We start from the raw sequence: 17,625 nt of genomic DNA, 5'->3' as shown, positions 1-17,625 counted from the left end.
GCCTAGAGACCACTATAATTTCCTCCTATCCCGATTATTTCAATTCGGTTCACCATTGAGTCCTTTCTCTGTGCCTGGTACTGTTCTGGACACTGGAGATAAGCAATGCATGTTCGTCATAGAGTTTCCATTCTGGTCGGGAAGACAATGAACTTACTAACATCAGCGAATTCTGTAGAGCACATAGAGAGGTGAGAAAAGCTCTGGAGAAAAATTAAGCACAGAGAGGATGAGGGGTGCTGAGTTGGATGGTCAGGTGTGGCCTCACTGAGATGACCTTTGAGCAGAGACTTGAAGGTTATGAGGGAATAAGCAGCGCAGATCGCTGCGGGAAAATTTGAGGCAGAGACAATACTCACTTCAAAGGCCCTGAGACGGAAGCGTGCCTGGGGGCTTGAGGAGCTGTGGGGAAGGCCATTTTGGATGGAAGATGTGAAGAAGGGGGAGAATAGTAGAGATGGGGACAGGAAGATAGTGGGGACCAGATGTTGTAAGCCTGTAGACCTACTACTTTGAGTAAAGTAGGCATCTAATGGAGAGTTTTAATAGAGACGTGATGTGATCTGCCTTATATTCTGAGAGATTACTCTTCATTCTGGTGTTGTGCATGGACTGTGAAGAGTGGGGAGGGGTGGCAGCTGGGAGGAAGGGTGAGTGGGTAGGAGGCTGTGGTAGTACCAATGGAATGGTGAAAAACTGATTTTGAATCTATTTTGAACATGGAGCAAATAAGATTTTTTAACTGATTGGATGTGGGGGTGTGAACAAAGGAAAGTAGACAAGGAGGACTCCCAGATTTTTGGCCTAAGCAATTGGGAGAATGGGATTGCCATTAACTAAAATGAGGAAGGCTAGTAGCGGAGTGGTAATGGGTGGGAAAATTCAAGTTCGGTTTTGAACCTGTTAAGTCTATTAGTTGGGAATTTTTAAACACACAAAAGTAGAGATATGAATTCAGTGAACTGCTTTACGGTTCCAACAGCTGCCATATCTATTCTTTTTCTATTCAAGTATTGTATTTTATTTTTTTTTCAAGTATTTTAAATCAACTCTCAGGAAACATATAATGTTACCCATAGTACTTTGGTGTATCTTTAACAGATCAGAACTTCTGTTTTTGTTTTTAACAAAGCCACAGTACTTCACTAAGATTTGTCTGGATTCAGGCAAATACAGTATTGTATTTTAAAATCTAGATTTTTTTTCCCCTTAAAAGATGAACTAGGAAGAATTACCTTGGGAAAGAATTATTTTTTCCCCCAAATAATTCATTAAATACTAGCTAGAAATACCTTGCTTGTCTGGTGCATAAAATATTTGATGTAGAGAAATTAAATATACAAACTTTTTAGGTTCTCACATAAAACAATAGTTAATCATTTCATGAGGAAGCATGATAAGAAAACACGTTTCCATCCTTGGGAGCATATAATCTAATGGATTAGAAATATGTAAACAATTTCACCTCATTTTATATCATTGCACAAAGTGCTGAGATGATTTGACGTGAATGGTCTGGGTAGTGCCTGGAATTCAGAGAATGTCTGGAAGGTTTGAGGATTTGTGCCTGTGTTTGCTTTTGCATGTGTAAGAGAGTTTATGTGTTTTAACCCTTCTGGTGTGAGACGGAGGTTAACGTTTTCAAACATTAAAAGTAGAGAGAATGGCATAATATGTTTCCAAACCCTGATCCTACAGATTCAGCTGTTATCAACATTTTGTCACACTGGTTCTACCTATCCCTTTTTAAATGTTGTCATTGCTGTAGTTTAAAAAGCATCTATTTTGAAATAGATTTTTTTAATTTAAATTTAAAATTTAAAGAAAAGTTGAAAGAATAGTTACAAAGAACTTGCATATACTCTTCACCCAGATTCACTGATAACATTTTGCCACATTTTTTCTGAACCATTTGTTAGTAAGTTGTAAAATCACGTCCTTTTACCTTTTACATACTTACGGGGGAATTTCTGAAGATCAAGGATACTCACTTATATAATCACAACGTGATTAACAAAATCAAGAAATTTTTTTTTTTTTTAAAGATTTATTTATTTCTTTATTAGACAGAGACAGCCAGCGAGAGAGGGAACACAAGCAGGGGGAGTGGGAGAGGAAGAAGCAGGCTCCCAGTGGAGGAGCCCGATGTGGGGCTCGATCCCAAAACGCCGGGATCACGCCCTGAGCCAAAGGCAGACGCCCAACGACTGCGCTACCCAGGCGCCCCAACAAAATCAAGAAATTTAACATTGATATAATACTGTTAATTAGTATGCTGCCCATATTCAAATATTGTCGATTGTTCCAATAATGGGTTTTTTTTCCCCAAAACCGTTCTGTTTTTTTTTTCAACTTTTTATTTAAGTTCTAGTTAACCTATAGTGTAATATTTGTTTCAGGCATAAAATGTAGTGATTCACCACTTACATATAACACCCGGTGCTCATCCTAACAAGTGCCCTCCTTAATACACATCACCTTTTTTAGCCTAACCCCTGCCCACCTCCTTCCAATAATGTTCTTTATACCAATTTTTTTCCTGGTCCAGAATCTAACCAAATATCATGCTTTGTGTTCGTTGTGTTGTCTCTAATCTAGAACCATCCTTCATCTTTTCTTTTGCCTTTTTTGACATTGATTGACATTTTGAAGAATACTGACCAGTTTGGGTATATCTGATGATTTCTTTGTGATTTGATTCAGGTTATACATTTTTATTTTTTAAAAGATTTTATTTCTTTATTTGAGAGAGAGTGAGAAAGAGAGCTCACGAGCAGTGGGGAGGGGCATAGGGAGAAGCAGACTCCTCACTGAGCAGGGAGCCCAATTTGGGACTCGAACCCAGAACCCTGGGATCGTGACTGAGCCGAAGGCAGACGCTTAACCAACTGAGCCACCCACGCACCCCACAGGTGCATTTTTAGCAGAAACACTATATAAGTGGTGTCGTGTCTTCTATATCATATATCACATCCGAAGCTAATGATGTTGCTTTTTCCCATTATTGGTGAAGTTACCTTTGGTCACTTGGTTAGGGTGGTCTGGGCAGACTTCTTTTGACTTCTTCTTTTTTTTTTTTTAATAAACTTTGTATCTTAGAACAGTTTTAGATTTACAGAAAAGTTGAGCAGATAGTAGAGAGTTCATATACTCCTTCCCTACACTTTCCCCTATTATTAACATCCTACATTATTATGATGTATTTGTTATGATTAATGAACTGATATTGATACATTATTAACCAAAGCCTGTATTTTATTGAGATTTCCTTAGTCTTATTACGCATTACATTTGGTTGTCTCCTTAGGCTCCCCTGGCTGTAACAGTTTCTCGGAAGTTTCTTGTTTTTGATGATTTTGTCAGTTTTGAGAAGTACTGGTCAGGTATTTTGTAGGATGCCCCTCTATTGGAATTTGTTTGATGTTTCTCATGACTAGACTGGGTTATGGGTTTTGGGGAGGGAGATCACAAAAGTAAAGTGCCATTTTCATAACCTATCAAGGGTGCGTCCTATGTATCTGACTGTTGATGCTGACCTTGATCACCTGGCTGAAGTAGTGTTTGCCAGATTTTTCTACTGTTACTACTTCTGCCCTACTCCACCCCTTTCCCCCTTTCCTTACTGTGCTCTTGGAAAGAAGTCACTTTGTACAGCCCATACTTAAGGAATGGGGAATTAGGCTTCCCCTCCTTTAGGGCTGAGTATCTACACAGTTTATTTGGAATTCTTCTGCACAGGAAATTTGTGTCTTTACTGCGTTTATGAACATATTAAACCACTTATTTATACCAGGGACTCATGGATATTTGTTTTACACTTTGGGTTATAAACTACTACTACTTTATTCAATTTTGTTGCTCACATTGTTCCAGCTTTGGTCATTGGGAGTTCTTTCAGTTAGCTCCTGTGACACACTCCTACCAAAGTGGTTTTTCTTTCTGGCACTACAAAGTGCTTCAGGCTCATCTTGTATATTTCCTACCCCAGTCCTGGAATCAGCCATTTCTTCAAGGAGCTCCTGTTCTTTTTAATGGAGATTGGTATTAGAAAGTAGGACCTGGATGCTTGGTGTGCTCATTGCCTCTAGAGTTTTTGCTATTAGTATTTTAAAGCAAAAGCAAACCTCTGGCATCATGTCTAATCGCTAAAAAATACCTGTATGTGAAAAATAAGGGTATTTTCTTTTTTTAAAAGGTTTTATTTATTTGACAGAAAGGGAGAGAGAGAGCACAAGCAGGGGGAACAGCAGGCAGAGGGAGAGGGAGAAGCAGGCTTCCCACTGAGCAGGGAGCCCGATGTGGGGTTTGATCCCAGAACCCCTGGATCATGACCTGAGCCAGAGGCAGACACTTAATGGACTGAGCCACCCAGGTGTCCCCTCCTCCTCTTTTCTGTGTCTTCTCTCTGTCTGTCACATCTCCCTTGGCCTCATGAAGAACACAGGTTATGGGATTTAGGGCCCACTCAGAAAATCCAGGAAAATTCCTTAATCCTCTCAGAATCCTTTGCCATATAATATTTACAAGCTCCTGGAATTAGAGTGTGGATATATCTTTTGGGGGGGCACCATTCAGTCAACTGCATAACAAAATTGATAATGGTTTCTTAACATCGGTCTTTGTTCTTAATGTCCCCATATTCAAGTTTCTCCATTGTCTCAAAAATATCTTTTACAGTTGGTTTCTTTGAATCAGAATCCAAACAAGGTCCACTCACTACATTTGATAGTCTCTTAAGTCTCTTACAATCTAGAACACCTCACTTTTTTTTTTAAACTCCGAAATTGTTGAAGAAATGAGGTCATTCATCTGTACATTGGCCCACATTCTGGATTCGTCAGATTGCTTTCTTGCCATGTCATTATTTCTCTTTATTTCCTATAACCTGGAAGTTGGAGCCAAAAGCTTGATTATATTCAGATTCAACTATTTTTGACAAAAATAAACTACTTCCTAAATATTGTGTAGTTTAAATTGCATCACATCAGGAAACATAATTTATAGCTGTCCTGCATTTCATGATCTAAGATTGGTTAAAATCTAGAGGTGATCCTTCCAGTGTAAAATTCCCCCAATCAATCCTCTAATGGTTTTAGCATCTGTCAATACTGTGGCTGAAATCAATTATTTATTAAGCTTCCTTGCTCTGGTCCAGATTGTTATTAGGTTAGTTTAACCTTTTATTTTGCTCTTTATTTCTGTAGCCTACTGTTTAGAAAAGACCTTTTCACCCTCCAGGTCTTTTTCTTTTTTTCTTTTTTAAAGATTTTATTTTTATTTATTTGAGAGAGAGAGAAAGAGAGAGCACTCACAAACGATCAGGGGAAGGGCAGAGAGAGAAGGAGAAGCAGACTCCTCCGCTGAGCAGGGAGCCTGATGTGGGTGGGGCTCCATCTCAGGACCCCAAAATCATGACCCCAGCCAAGGCAGATGCTTAACTGACTGAGCCACCCAGATGCCCCTCTCCTTTGATTTTCAAATCCATTAGGTCTAGGAACATCTGGGACTAAGAACATCTGGGGCATCTTCGTTTTCTAGAGAGATGATGAATTGAGTCGCTGTTTCCTTAAGTTCTTACCTGAAGCCCATAAAGCAGGTGGTCGTAATAGTACTCTACTGAGTAGATTGGAGTTAGGGGAAAGTGGGTTGGAGGGAAACAGTGGATATGGCGAGGTCTCCTTTCATGTGGTCAAATTTGAAAGACTTCTGCTGAAAAGGACTACTAAGAAACTTTTTTAATAAAGCCTGAACTCTTTTGATTTTATTTTATTTATTTATTTTTTTAAGATTTTATTTATTTATTTGACAGAGATAGAGACAGCCAGCGAGAGAGGGAACACAAGCAGGGGGAGTGGGAGAGGAAGAAGCAGGCTCATAGCAGAGGAGCCCGATGTGGGGCTCGATCCCACAACGCCAGGATCACGCCCTGAGCCGAAGGCAGACGCCCAACCGCTGTGCCCCCCAGGCGCCCCTAATTTTAGAGGAGCGAATTAAGGCATGGCCAAAGAAATAGTCCATTCAGGTGAGGTGGTATCAAGGTCCAGAGAAGGAGAGAATCCTGGAAACCCCTAACGTAGTCTTTTTTGGTGGTGGTGGTGGTGTGTGTGTGTTGTGCGTGTGGTGTGCGTGTGGTGTGCGTGTGTGTGTGTGTGTGTGTGTGGTTGGTGTGTGTGAGACTCTCAGGACTATATCTCCCAGAATTCCGCTCTCTGGGTCTCACGCGCCCTGAAGCGACTGCGCATGCGCGAGGCTGGAGCCGGCCTGCCTTCCCAGGCCCCACAACCCCCGAGATTCCGCGCGCCTGCCTCCCGCCCGCCCGCCGCGATCGCCCCTTCCAGGCCCTCGGTCTGTCCGCTGGGGGCGCGCGCAGTGCCTGGCAGGCGGCTTCGGCGCCGGCGGCTGGGAGCGCGGGTCGCGTGGCGGTGCGTGGTTGCTAGGGGCGTCTAAGGCCGCCCGCTCGCCCAGCAGGCCGAGGGAGGAAGCAACGCGGAGCCGGCGCCGAGCCGGGGCGAAGCTGGGTCCGCTAGGTGAGTGTGACGGTGAAGCCGGGGGAACGACCCTCCGCCCGCCGACTCTCCCGCCCCTCCTTCTGCCCGGGTCCTTTCGCGCGGGTCCGCAGCCCTCCGGCGGGTCCCGCCCCAGCCCCGCTTCCTGCCCGCCACCTCTCCATCTCCGGGGAGGCGAGGGGGCTGCGGCCTTCCACCCGGTCAGGTCTGTGCCCGTCCTCGGGACCCTTCTCCCCCTCCGCCACGCCCCGTGAACTTAGCGCTGCCTCCGGGTGCCCGAACCCTGCAGCATCCCCTCACCCTGGGCCTCCGTGCCGCTTTCCCGCCGCGCTGCGGTTTAAATTCTCCTCGCCCAAGCTCCTCTCAATTCGTAGCTGAATTGAACATGAAAATCCACTTTTTTCTTTCCCCATCTTCGGTAGCTATAGAGAAATACTTTCCTAAACTGTAGAGGTTTCAAACAGAATTTGAGATCTTGTAAATTTAACTCTCTTCATTTATTCATCCCTTTATGTAATCATTCACCCAACAGTTTTTTGTTTTTGTTTTTTACAAACATCAACAAATATTTAGTGAGCCAGAGCACTGTGGAAGGCGCTGGGGTGATAACAGTGGTGAACAAGGCAGGCATGTCTTCACTGAGCTTCTAGTCTAGGGGAGATTTTAATCAAGTAAACAAGCATTTGCCATACTGTGTGGTGTGTGCTCTGATAGAACATTAGAAAGATAGTTAACCCAGACTTGCTTGGAAAAGTATATTATCCCCATTCCCTGGTCTTCACATTCTCATTCTGAATCTAGGATATGTTTTAATCCTTCTTTATGGAGTCATCCTTGCTCCCTCACGTACTCCAGATGACATCTTTCTCAACTTCATCACCTGTTGATTTAGCCAATCAGAAAGTAGTTGGGGGACCTTTTGGGACAGTGTTCTGTCCATCCTTCATTTCTTGCAGTAAATACTGAGACACTGTATGAGACCCACACCCTCAACCCTGAGAAAGTTACCAGCTGCTTATTGGTTGGGCTGAATGGAACCTTGAAAAATTATCAAGTGTCTTCTGGGAATAAAGAAGTTGAGAGCACATTCCCGATACAAAGTAGCTTCACAAAATAATACAGCAAGGCCTAAAAAGAGAATTGGAAACAGTTTGACAGGCCTGATCTGGGTTTGAAGGTAGCCATCCAATGACAAATAGGAAGAGAAGGGGCGCCTGGGTAGCTCAGTCGGTTAAGCGTCTGCGGTGTCTGCCTTCTGCTCGGGTCATGATCCCAGAGCCCTGAGATCAAGTCCTGCATCAGGCTCCCTGCTCAGTGGGGAGTCTGCTTCTCTGTCTTCCTCTGCCCCTCCCCCTGCTTGTGCATGCTCCCTCAAATAAATAAATAAATCTTTTTTAAAAAATAGGAAGAGGAAAATTAATAGGGATTAGATCACAAAGGGCCATAGATGTTTTGTTAAAGAGAACAGTATCCTTAAGTTTTTCAAGCGGGGTGATTAGGGCCCAGGACTTCCAAGGAATACACCTGCACATATAGCTTTAGAAGAATCAGTTTCCAGATCCTCAGCTTCCAAATGAACTCTTCTGAAACTGACCTTACAAGAAAAGGTGGGGGCGGCGGGATGTTATATCCCTCATACTTCCCAAATTATAATGTTTTGTCCCAAGGGTAAAAATGTCAGGTGTGGGGCACCTGGGTGGCTCAGTCGGTTAAGCATCTGCCTTCAGCTCAGGTCATGATTCCAGGTCTGGCTCCCTGCTCAGTGGGGAGCCTGCTTCTCCCTCTCCCTCTGCCTGCTTCTCCCCCTGCTTGTGTGCACTCTCTCTCTCTCTTTGTCAAATAAATAAAATCTTAAAAAAAAAAAAAAAAGGTTGCCAAGTGGAGTATTAGGAAATACTGATTTCAGGAAGGCCTCCTTTGATGATTAAATTACTTTGAAAACTCAGGAGGCTTCCTATCTTCTCCTAATACACATTGCTGTTAGGGTGAGGCTTGATTCTTCTTGTGATATTATGAATTCAGATGAACTCAACAGTTAAATGTGGCTAGAATGCTTTTTGGGACCTTGGGTTTTTCAAGCTATAGGATAACACTTGCATAAAAACTTTTATTAAAGAGATTTCTTAATTTAGGTGTGTGTTTTTCAGTAAAATAGCTAAAAATTACTTTATCAAATCATGAAATGCTTTTTTTCTTTTCTTTTTTTAAAAAATATTTTATTTATTTATTTATTTGACAGAGAGAGAGAGAGGGAGACAGCCAGAGGGAGATCTGGAAGTACAACTAGCCAGTGGGAGAGGGAACACAAGCAGGGGGAGTGGGAGAGGAAGAAGCAGGCTCCCAGCGGAGGAGCCTGATGCAGGGCTCGATCCCAGAACGCTGGGATCACACCCTGAGCCAAAGGCAGATGCTTAATGACTGAGCCACCCAGGCGCCCCCAAATCATGAAATGCTTATTTGAATTACAGTTAATCTTTAACTTAGTTCTTTTTATAAAATCTTTTTATAAAATCTTTTAATAAAATCTTTTTATAAAATCTTTACAGTTAATCCTTAACTTAGTCCTTTTATAAAATACCTCCTTTTAACAAAGGAATAGATGTGTTTAAACTTGTGATGAAAAATCTTAGAATTAAACTTTAATCTGCAAGGAATACATGATTTAGATTCTTTTGGGGATACAGGAGTAAAACCATTTGAAGGGTGTGTTGCAGGAAAACCATGGAAATATAACTAGCAGGAAGATAACAGTAGATTTGTATTTGAGGCTACTGTAGCATCAGTGTGTGGTTTGAATAGTAATGAATCATGGAACTTTACATCAAAAACCAGAGATGTACTATATGGTGACTAACATAACATAGTAAAAAATTATTATAAAACAATTTTTGAAAGCCCCCCCAAGAAAATGAGTAGGGAGGATTTTAGACTGGAGGTAGGGAGCCAGTGAGAAAACTCGAGACCGGGCTAGAGATGGTGAGGGCTGTATGTTGCCTGCAGTGGGAATGGAGAGGGTTTAGAGAGATGTTAAAGGTGATAGAGTGGACAAGGCCTGGTGGCAAAATAGATACACAGTGGGACAAGGAGCAGTCCGGAATGATCCTAAGTTCCAACTTTAGTGACCAGGTGGGTGATGGTGCAGGAGAAACTATTAGGAGAAAGGGCAGCTTTGAGGAGAAGGATAAAGGGGTTCACTCTGGACATGCAGAGTTGAGGTCCCCATAGCACATCCAGGTAGAGAGGGCCAGGAGGTCATTCTGTAAGTCTGGAGCTCATGACAGAGGTCTGGGTGATGATAAAAAGTCGAGAAGGAAGGAAGTGGTTGCTGTCATGGGATGGAAGAGATTGCTCTGGGAGAGTTTATTGAGCACTGACTATGTGCCAGGCAGAGTGAGAAGACTGAACTCTTAGGAACACCAACATTGAGAGAGTGGGCAGAGGAAAAGGGGTGAAAGAAGGAGACAGAGAATTTACAACCAAATACAAAAATGAATGTGTAAATGAAAAGTTGCTTGCTAAACAGCTGTATCTCGGTGAAGCCTTAACTTCACGATCTGATATTCATAATCTGGAGTTGAGTTTAACTTCACCACTAGATTCCTTTGTGACCTTGAATGGTCTGATTATAGGCTCCCTGGATTCTAGCACAGGATCAGATGCTTTGATGTGTCAGTGAAATTGCAGAGAAAAATTCTCTTATGTGCCCTGAACTTCTTACACTCTCTTCTGGCAGAACTGGGAAACCAGACTGGGCATTTGGGAAGAAATATGGAGAGTTCTAATTTCTCTTAGGCCCTGAAATACAGAGAAATTTGTCCTTAAGAGTCCTCATGGATATTCTGGACAGGCAATGGCATTTTAGACCAGAGGTGCTCAGACTTCTGCTTTTAGGACTCCTTTATGCACTTCAAAACCTCTTTGAGATCTTCAGTATATTTTTTAATGTAGGATATATAGTCTTGATATTTACCATATTAGAAATTGAAATATTTATTCATTTAGAAGTAATAAATCCAAGTTAAAATAGGTAGAATTTTTATTTTTATTTCTTTTTTTTTTTATTTTTTTAAGATTTTATTTATTTATTCGACAGAGATAGAGACAGCCAGCAAGAGAGGGAACACAAGCAGGGGGAGTGGGAGAGGAAGAAGCAGGCTCCTAGCAGAAGAGCCTGACGTGGGGCTCGATCCCATAACACCGGGATCACGCCCTGAGCCGAAGGCAGACGCTTAACCGCTGTGCCACCCAGGCGCCCCTATTTTTATTTCTTTAAATATTTATTTATTTATTTATTTATTTGCGTGAGAGCTCGCAAGCGGGGGGTAGGAGCAGAGGGAGAGGGACAAGCAGACTCCATGTTGAGTGTGGAGCCTAACATGGGGCGCGATCTCATGACCCAGAGATCGTGACCTGAGCCGAAATCATGAGTCAGACACCAGTCCCACTGAGCCACCCAGGCACCCCCCCATAAGCAGAATTTTTAAATGAAAAATGATATTGTTTCAAAAAGATTAGTGAGAAGAGTAGCATTGTTTTTGCAAATCTCTTTAATGTCTGGCTTAATAGAAGATAGGTGGATTTTCATATCTCTTTCTTTGTTCAGTCAGTTGTGATGTGTTGTTTTGGTTGAATTATTAGGAAAATCCAGCCTCACAGACATTTAGTTGGACAGGAAGGAATATTTTTAATAGCCTTTTCAGGTAATTGTGGGTATTCTTTGGTATTACACGAAAGTTAGCAAGGGATGGTTTTATGAAGGTTATTGCAATGTGGAATCTGAAATGAACTTTTCATACTTTGTTACATTAAAATCCATTGGTCTCTCATTTTGACTGGGTCTTTTTTTCTTTTTCTCCCTGTTTGCTTTTGATGGGGCCTTTTACCCAGACATGATTCCATAACATTGTGATAGGTATCTGGAAAACACTGTTTTCATTGCGTTTCAGCTCTTCCGAATGTTGCCACATTTTATTAACAGTATCCCCCCAAAATCATTCATGTTATCACTGCACTTTCATCAGAAAAATGCTTAACTTTTGGGAAGGTGTCAAGCTTATGGTGGCAGAGACAGTTTTGCCTGAATTCTGATTTTTCTCTTGGAAGCTGAAATTTTATCATTGGCAACAAATACTGTCAGTTTTTCTTGAATTGACAGACTCACTTTGTTTTATTTTCTAGAAAATGTTTGCCAAATGCCAAAGTCTGAATAACCCATCACTTTCATGTCATTTATTCTTTCAAGCGAACGTGGTGTTCCACAGAAACATTTTGCAATTGAAACACACAGAGCTTTCCTTAGAGACGGCCATCAACTTCTGTATACCACAGAAGCGTTTTGCACGTGCTCCTTGTTTTGTCACATAGAGCATTAAAAAGATGCACTCCAGAATTGAGATTTAAGGTAATTTTTACTGTGTCACCAAGGACATTCTTGGGTAAGGCTGGCATTCTTTCACTGTGCGGTGAGGAAGCCTGTGGTGGTCAAGGATCTGACTCGGTGTGACATTGTCTCAGTTCTTGCTCAGGTACCAACAGGCTGACCCACCATTGCTTTTCTACCACCATGGAAAGACCAGCACAATTTAAAAAGCAAATCGCATCTTAGTTTTGTTAGGAAAATCGTTTCCCCAGCACAACCTAAAGGCTATACCTTGAAGACACTGTCTACCCTCAGGAGGAGGAGGGAGGTTCCTTGAAGGTGATAAAAGCCAAGGTTCTAGGAGAGCTAGTCACTAATTACGTTAAGCCTTCAACAGTTTTCACCTTTCAGTAATTTGTAGATTGGCCCCGCTCAACTCTAGGTGCTGTACGCTGTATTTTTCTCTCAGCTTTACCATCTCCTTTTGCATTGCCGAACAGTGTTCTACAAAAGCTTAACTTGTGGTACTGACCCTCCCTTCTCATAGGGCTGGGGTATTGAGCTTCCTTTCCCAGAAGGCCTTCAAGAAGCTCATTGCCCCTCCAGCTTTTTTGGGGGAGACATAGCTAGATGAGGATGATTCCCACCATCCTCCCCATTCTCTTTGGTTCCAGGTAAGTCAGTTCCGTCTTCTACAATAACTACTGAGCAATTAAAGCAATCTCATTAGAGATCTTTCAGAGTGTAGACTCCGAACCATTTCTGATGTCCTGAGTTCCCCTGGTGACGGAGGGAAGCACCTCGGTGGAGGAGGGAAAGGAAACTGCGAGTCCCAAGAGACAGACAGACAGACAGACACACACACACACACACACACACTCACATACATTCCTGTAATACAGGAGAGTGATTTAATCAGTGAATAATGAATAATTGCTTTCTGTAGAAATAGATACTTGTCCAAGTTGGTCTGGACCTGGCCTCTAGAGACTTGGTGGTTTGAAACAACAGCCGTAGATTTTTCTAGCATAGGCTGCTCTTTATTCACTCTCTACTAAGGAGGAAACTGGAGGCAAAATTACATCTCAAAGAGTGGAAGGCAAAAGGAGGTAGGCAGTTTCTGAGTGCTGTATAAAGATGACAAAGCAGGTTGGTGCAGGTTGGTGTGAGTCCTGAGGCTCCCTGCAGAAGCTGCAGCCAGGGACGGCGGTAAGGATTCCACCGCAGAAGCCCTGCACTTGGTCAGGTGGGTACTCGGAGGGGTAGAGATTGGGCTGAGCCAGGCAGGTAAATACAAAGAAGGGGATGTGTGAGGCCATTTTATCTTTAGAATGCTCTGTGGTTCTTTATCCTCCTTTCTTATCCTCTAGGCAGTTTTTTTGGTTTTATTTTTAACAACTTCGTGGAGGTAAAACTGATCTGGAACATACCTATCACCCCAAGTCAGTTGTTTTTGAAACTTTGTTCTAGGGACCGAGTGCCCCATAAAGTTGTTTGGCAAGGAGACCTGGGCGGCATTGCTGAGGAGGAGACCAAACTAGGGCAGTGATCTTCCCCCTTCTTCCAGTTTAGCTTTGCACCTGTCTGTTACAGGTAAACAGGGATTCCCTATGAAAATCATCATGGAACTTATGAGGCATATCCATGTGAAAAGAGAACAGTGGTGAGAGTAGCCTTTGTAAAGTATCAAGTTAGAGGGATAGATTATGCAAGAGATATTCATGGAGAGGGTGGGGCTTGAGCTGTGTCCGGAAAAGGTAAATAAAATACAAGGATTCAGAAGAAAGAGGCTTAGTGGAGTAAAGGCTGGTGGACAGGTTTGAAAGGTTTATTCCAGTTTAGTGTTAAGACCATCACAGTTCATAGGGCACAGTTCAAGGCGTAAGGAGATGGAAATAAGCCTTCCAATCCAAACTAAGAAATCTGGATATTATTTGCTGACTCATGTGAGAATCATCTGGAATGTTTATTAAAAATGCAGATTCCCGGCCCCACCCCAGACCCACTGAATCCACTTTGAAGATGGGACTTGGGAATCTGCATCTCATGTTTGTTCTGTTTTGGTTTTTATTTTTTTATTTCGGGTAGGCTCCATGCCCAACAGGGGGCTTGAACTCATGACCCTGAGATGAAGAGTTGCACAGTCTCCTGAATGAGCCAGCCAGGCACCCTGCACCCCATGTTATTCTGATGCAGGTGATTGGTCGGCTGCTGTGATATTTAGTGAGGACTCCTAGGAAATTTTTGAAAGGGGAGTAACCCGATCAAGTAAGACCAAGCAAAGTTAATCTGGAGGCTGCCTGCAAGGGTGGGCTTCGGAAGGGTGGACCCTGGAAAGAGACCTCAGTCTAGATGTTATTGCAATGATCCAGCTCTGCAGAGGGGGTGGGGGAATAAATGGAGGAAGCATCCTAGGAAGAAAGAATCTCTCTTAGGTTTGGTAACTGGTTTGGCTTTGGAGAATAAGGGAAGGGAAGAAGTCAGAAGTGGCTTAGGTGTTCCTCTTAGGTGACTGAGAGAAAGAAGGTTCCACTGAAAGAAATTGAAGGTCAAGAGCGCCGAGCTGGTGTGACAAGCTTGAAGTGGTTGGGTATGCACGTGGGAAAGGTGGAATAGACGGTTGGTGATGAGGACATGAAGCTTGAGAGAGGGCAGGTCTGAAGAGTGGCGCTTCTGCAGATAATGGTTGAAATAGCGAGAGCAGATTGGTTGGACGTGGGAGGCAGGATAGAACAGGAGCCATGGAGGACTTTGGAGGGGGCCTCCTGGGGAAGAAAAGGCACCCCTGAAGGAGGTGGGTGTGGCTGTGGCCGAGTTCCTGCACTGAGTAAAGAAGTAGCGACAAGGAGATGGTGGTAGAATCATCACCTGTTTAATCTGAAAAGGGCCCACTGTGGCTCTGCTGGGTTTAGCTGTTGTAGATGCATTTGTGTATTCAGCAAATATTTAATGAGCCCTGATTACAGTCCTAGGGCTGGGCACAGACTGTGTAAACAAGGTCCCAATTCTCAAAAAGCTTTCATTCTGGAAGAGAAGATAGACACCTAACAAAGGAATGCATAAATAATTGAAGTTCTTATTTTAAAAATAACGAACAGGGTTTTTGACTCGGTGATTCATGTGTATAGCCAGAAATTAAAATGATAGAAAAGGTATGCACAGTTAGGTCTCATACCCCATTAGTCACCTTTATAAAAAAAATCCGTTCCTATGTGTTCTTCCACTGTTTCTTTAGGCAGTTATAAGGAAATACATACAATAATTTCAGCTAGTGGAAGAATGAAACAGATTAGAATCAGGTAATGTGATAGGGAATGATCAGGGGTGGTGCAGTATTAGTGTAGACAGGCTCTTTGGGTTGGGGATGTTTGCTGAATGCTGAGAGAGGGAACTGAGCTGGCAGTTCAGAGATCTGAGTGTTTCAGAGGGAACAGTGGAACCCCTGGGAACACAGGTGGGAACACGCCTGCTGAGCAGGAAGAGTGACTTGCATGAGGTCAGAGAGATAAGTCAGATCACGTAGGCCTTGGAGCCACCAGATAGCTTTAAGCTACATTTTAAAAAGAGCGCCTGACCACAGTCTGGAGAATTGATTATAAAGAAGGCCTAAGAGTTAGAAGCGGGGGTGAGGGGGTGTGGGGGGTGACCAGCAGGTGAGAGGGGATAGTGGTGCGGACTAGGGGAATAATGGTGGAAACAGAGAAGAATAGATGGCTCCAGGGATGTGTATTTGGTTTTTTTGGGTTTTTTTTTTTTAAAGATTTTATCTATCTATCTATCTATCTATCAATCAGTCAATCAATCAATCGGAGACAGCCAGCAAGAGAGGGAACACAAATTTATTTATTTGACAGAGAGAGACAGCCAGCGAGAGAGGGAACACAAGCAGGGGGAGTGGGAGAGGAAGAAGCAGGCTCCTAGGGGGGAGAAGCCTGATGTGGGGCTCGATCCCAGAATGCTAGGATCACGCCCTGGATGGAAGGCAGATGCTTAACGACTGAGCCACCCAGACGCCCCCAGGGATGTGTATTTGAACTGGAAAGACTTGATGGATTAAGTGAGTAACAGTGAAGATCTGAGGTCAGGGTGAAATCATGACCCAGGGCATGTTGGGAGTTTTGGTGTTGCAGGAACACCTGCCCCAGGGACTTAGCCCCTTCAGCCTGCATTCTTTTTTTTTTTTTAACTGAAGTCTTTTTGTGCCGTTGCAGTTTATTTACTGCCCCTGACTCTACAAGGTTAATTGGCTCTAAAAGGGAATCAATGAAGTGAGGAATATGATTGATGCATTCTTATCTCAGCCCTGCTCCCATTGTCCTTAGCATGACTTTATTAAAATCTGACATTCTCATCTAATTTCAAGGAGATTAAGAGAAAGCATGTTCCCTTCTTGAATAACAGGGGTCATAGAAAACCTTGAGTTTCCCCTTTTGTCCCCATGATCCCTTGAGTCTAGCCGGTCCTTATCTCAGCCTCTAGGTTCCTGTTTCCCAGGTGATGCTGGCAGAAACTGCTTTCTAGGTTGAAGTCAAGACAAGGACTTGGGTTTTGTTGGGCAGTGAGATTTTCACATAGAAGCATTTCTCCCCTAAAAATTGGACACGTCCCCTGACATCGTATGTTGATGGGCCCCAGAGAAAATTTTGTTGAAGGTCATCTACCAGGCTCTGGTGTTTGCCTTCTTCCTGGAACTCCCCTTAAGCCAGAGTTTGCAAATTCACTGACAGATGAGAGGGGAGTATGCTGGGTGGCTACGCTGAAAAGACATGTCTTGGTAGGCCTTTCATAAGGCATGTGACTTCAGTTCTTGTACCTTAGTGATGACAGGTGGATCCCCAGTCAAGCCTGCTTCAGGTAACGGAGCAAGAGTGAGTCTTACTTCAATGGCTGGAATCATTCCCTTGTAAAATCCATTCCTGCCAGTCTTCTTTCAAAGAAGAATTGAAGGTGATTGTGCGCTGCCTGCCTCCTGGTCTGAGGAAAACCAAACTTCCCTTTAAAAGTAGAAATAACCTTTTTTTAAAAAAAACTTATTTGTTTTGAAATGATTTCAGACTTGCAAAAAAAGCTGCAAAAATAGTACAGAGAATTCCTATTTACCTTTTACCCACATTTATCAAATGTTAGTATCTCACCACACTTGCTTTAGTATTCGTATGTGAACTGTGAGTTGTTTTTTAAATGTTTGACAATAAGTTGCAGGCATGAAACCCCTTTACATCTGAGTATTTCCTAAAAACTTCCTAAATGTTTCCTGAAACAAAGATATTCTCTTAAATTGACACCGTATATCGATCAAAATCAGGAAATTAATGTTGATATAATACCACATACTGTAATGTTATTATCAGACCTACTTATTCAGATATTGTTAGTTGTCCTGTCACTGTCCTTTGTTTTAGGAGCACACATTGCATTTGGTTGTCTTGGTTTTTTTGTCTCCTCTGAGTGGAATAGTTCCTCAGCCTTGTCTTTCATGAGCTTGACAGAGTTGAAGAGTACAGACCAGTTACTCTGTAGAATGACCTTCAATTTGGTCTTGTCTGATATTTCTCGTTGTATTCAGGTGGTGCATTTAGGTCAGGAAATCACAGATGTGATGATGTGTCCTTCAGTGAGTCATATCACGAGGTGCATAATGCCAATTTGTGCTTTTACTGATGACAGGAACTTTGGTCACTTGATTATGGTAGCGTCTGCCTGGTTTCTCTACGGTAAAGTTATGGGTTTGTCTTTTTTTTCCAATATGTAGTTATTTAT

At 42.8% G+C, this 17,625-nt stretch overlaps 1 protein-coding gene across 2 annotated transcripts in view; it reads left to right on the top strand.

Annotated features, from left to right (window-relative positions):
* Positions 1-6,135: 6,135 nt before the first annotated feature.
* Positions 6,136-17,625, top strand: part of TTLL4 (tubulin tyrosine ligase like 4) — a 37,373-nt gene continuing 25,883 nt past the window's right edge. For both annotated transcript variants that reach the window (XM_040640551.1, XM_040640554.1), the window contains exon 1: positions 6,136-6,527. The gene's annotated coding sequence lies outside the window, so the exon portion shown is untranslated. The remainder of the gene's footprint in view (positions 6,528-17,625) is intronic.

This window comes from Ursus maritimus, unplaced genomic scaffold, assembly GCF_017311325.1.
Source record: "Ursus maritimus isolate PB19 unplaced genomic scaffold, ASM1731132v1 scaffold_1, whole genome shotgun sequence".
Taxonomy (NCBI): domain Eukaryota; kingdom Metazoa; phylum Chordata; class Mammalia; order Carnivora; family Ursidae; genus Ursus; species Ursus maritimus.
This window is presented reverse-complemented; position numbering and strand designations above follow the sequence as displayed.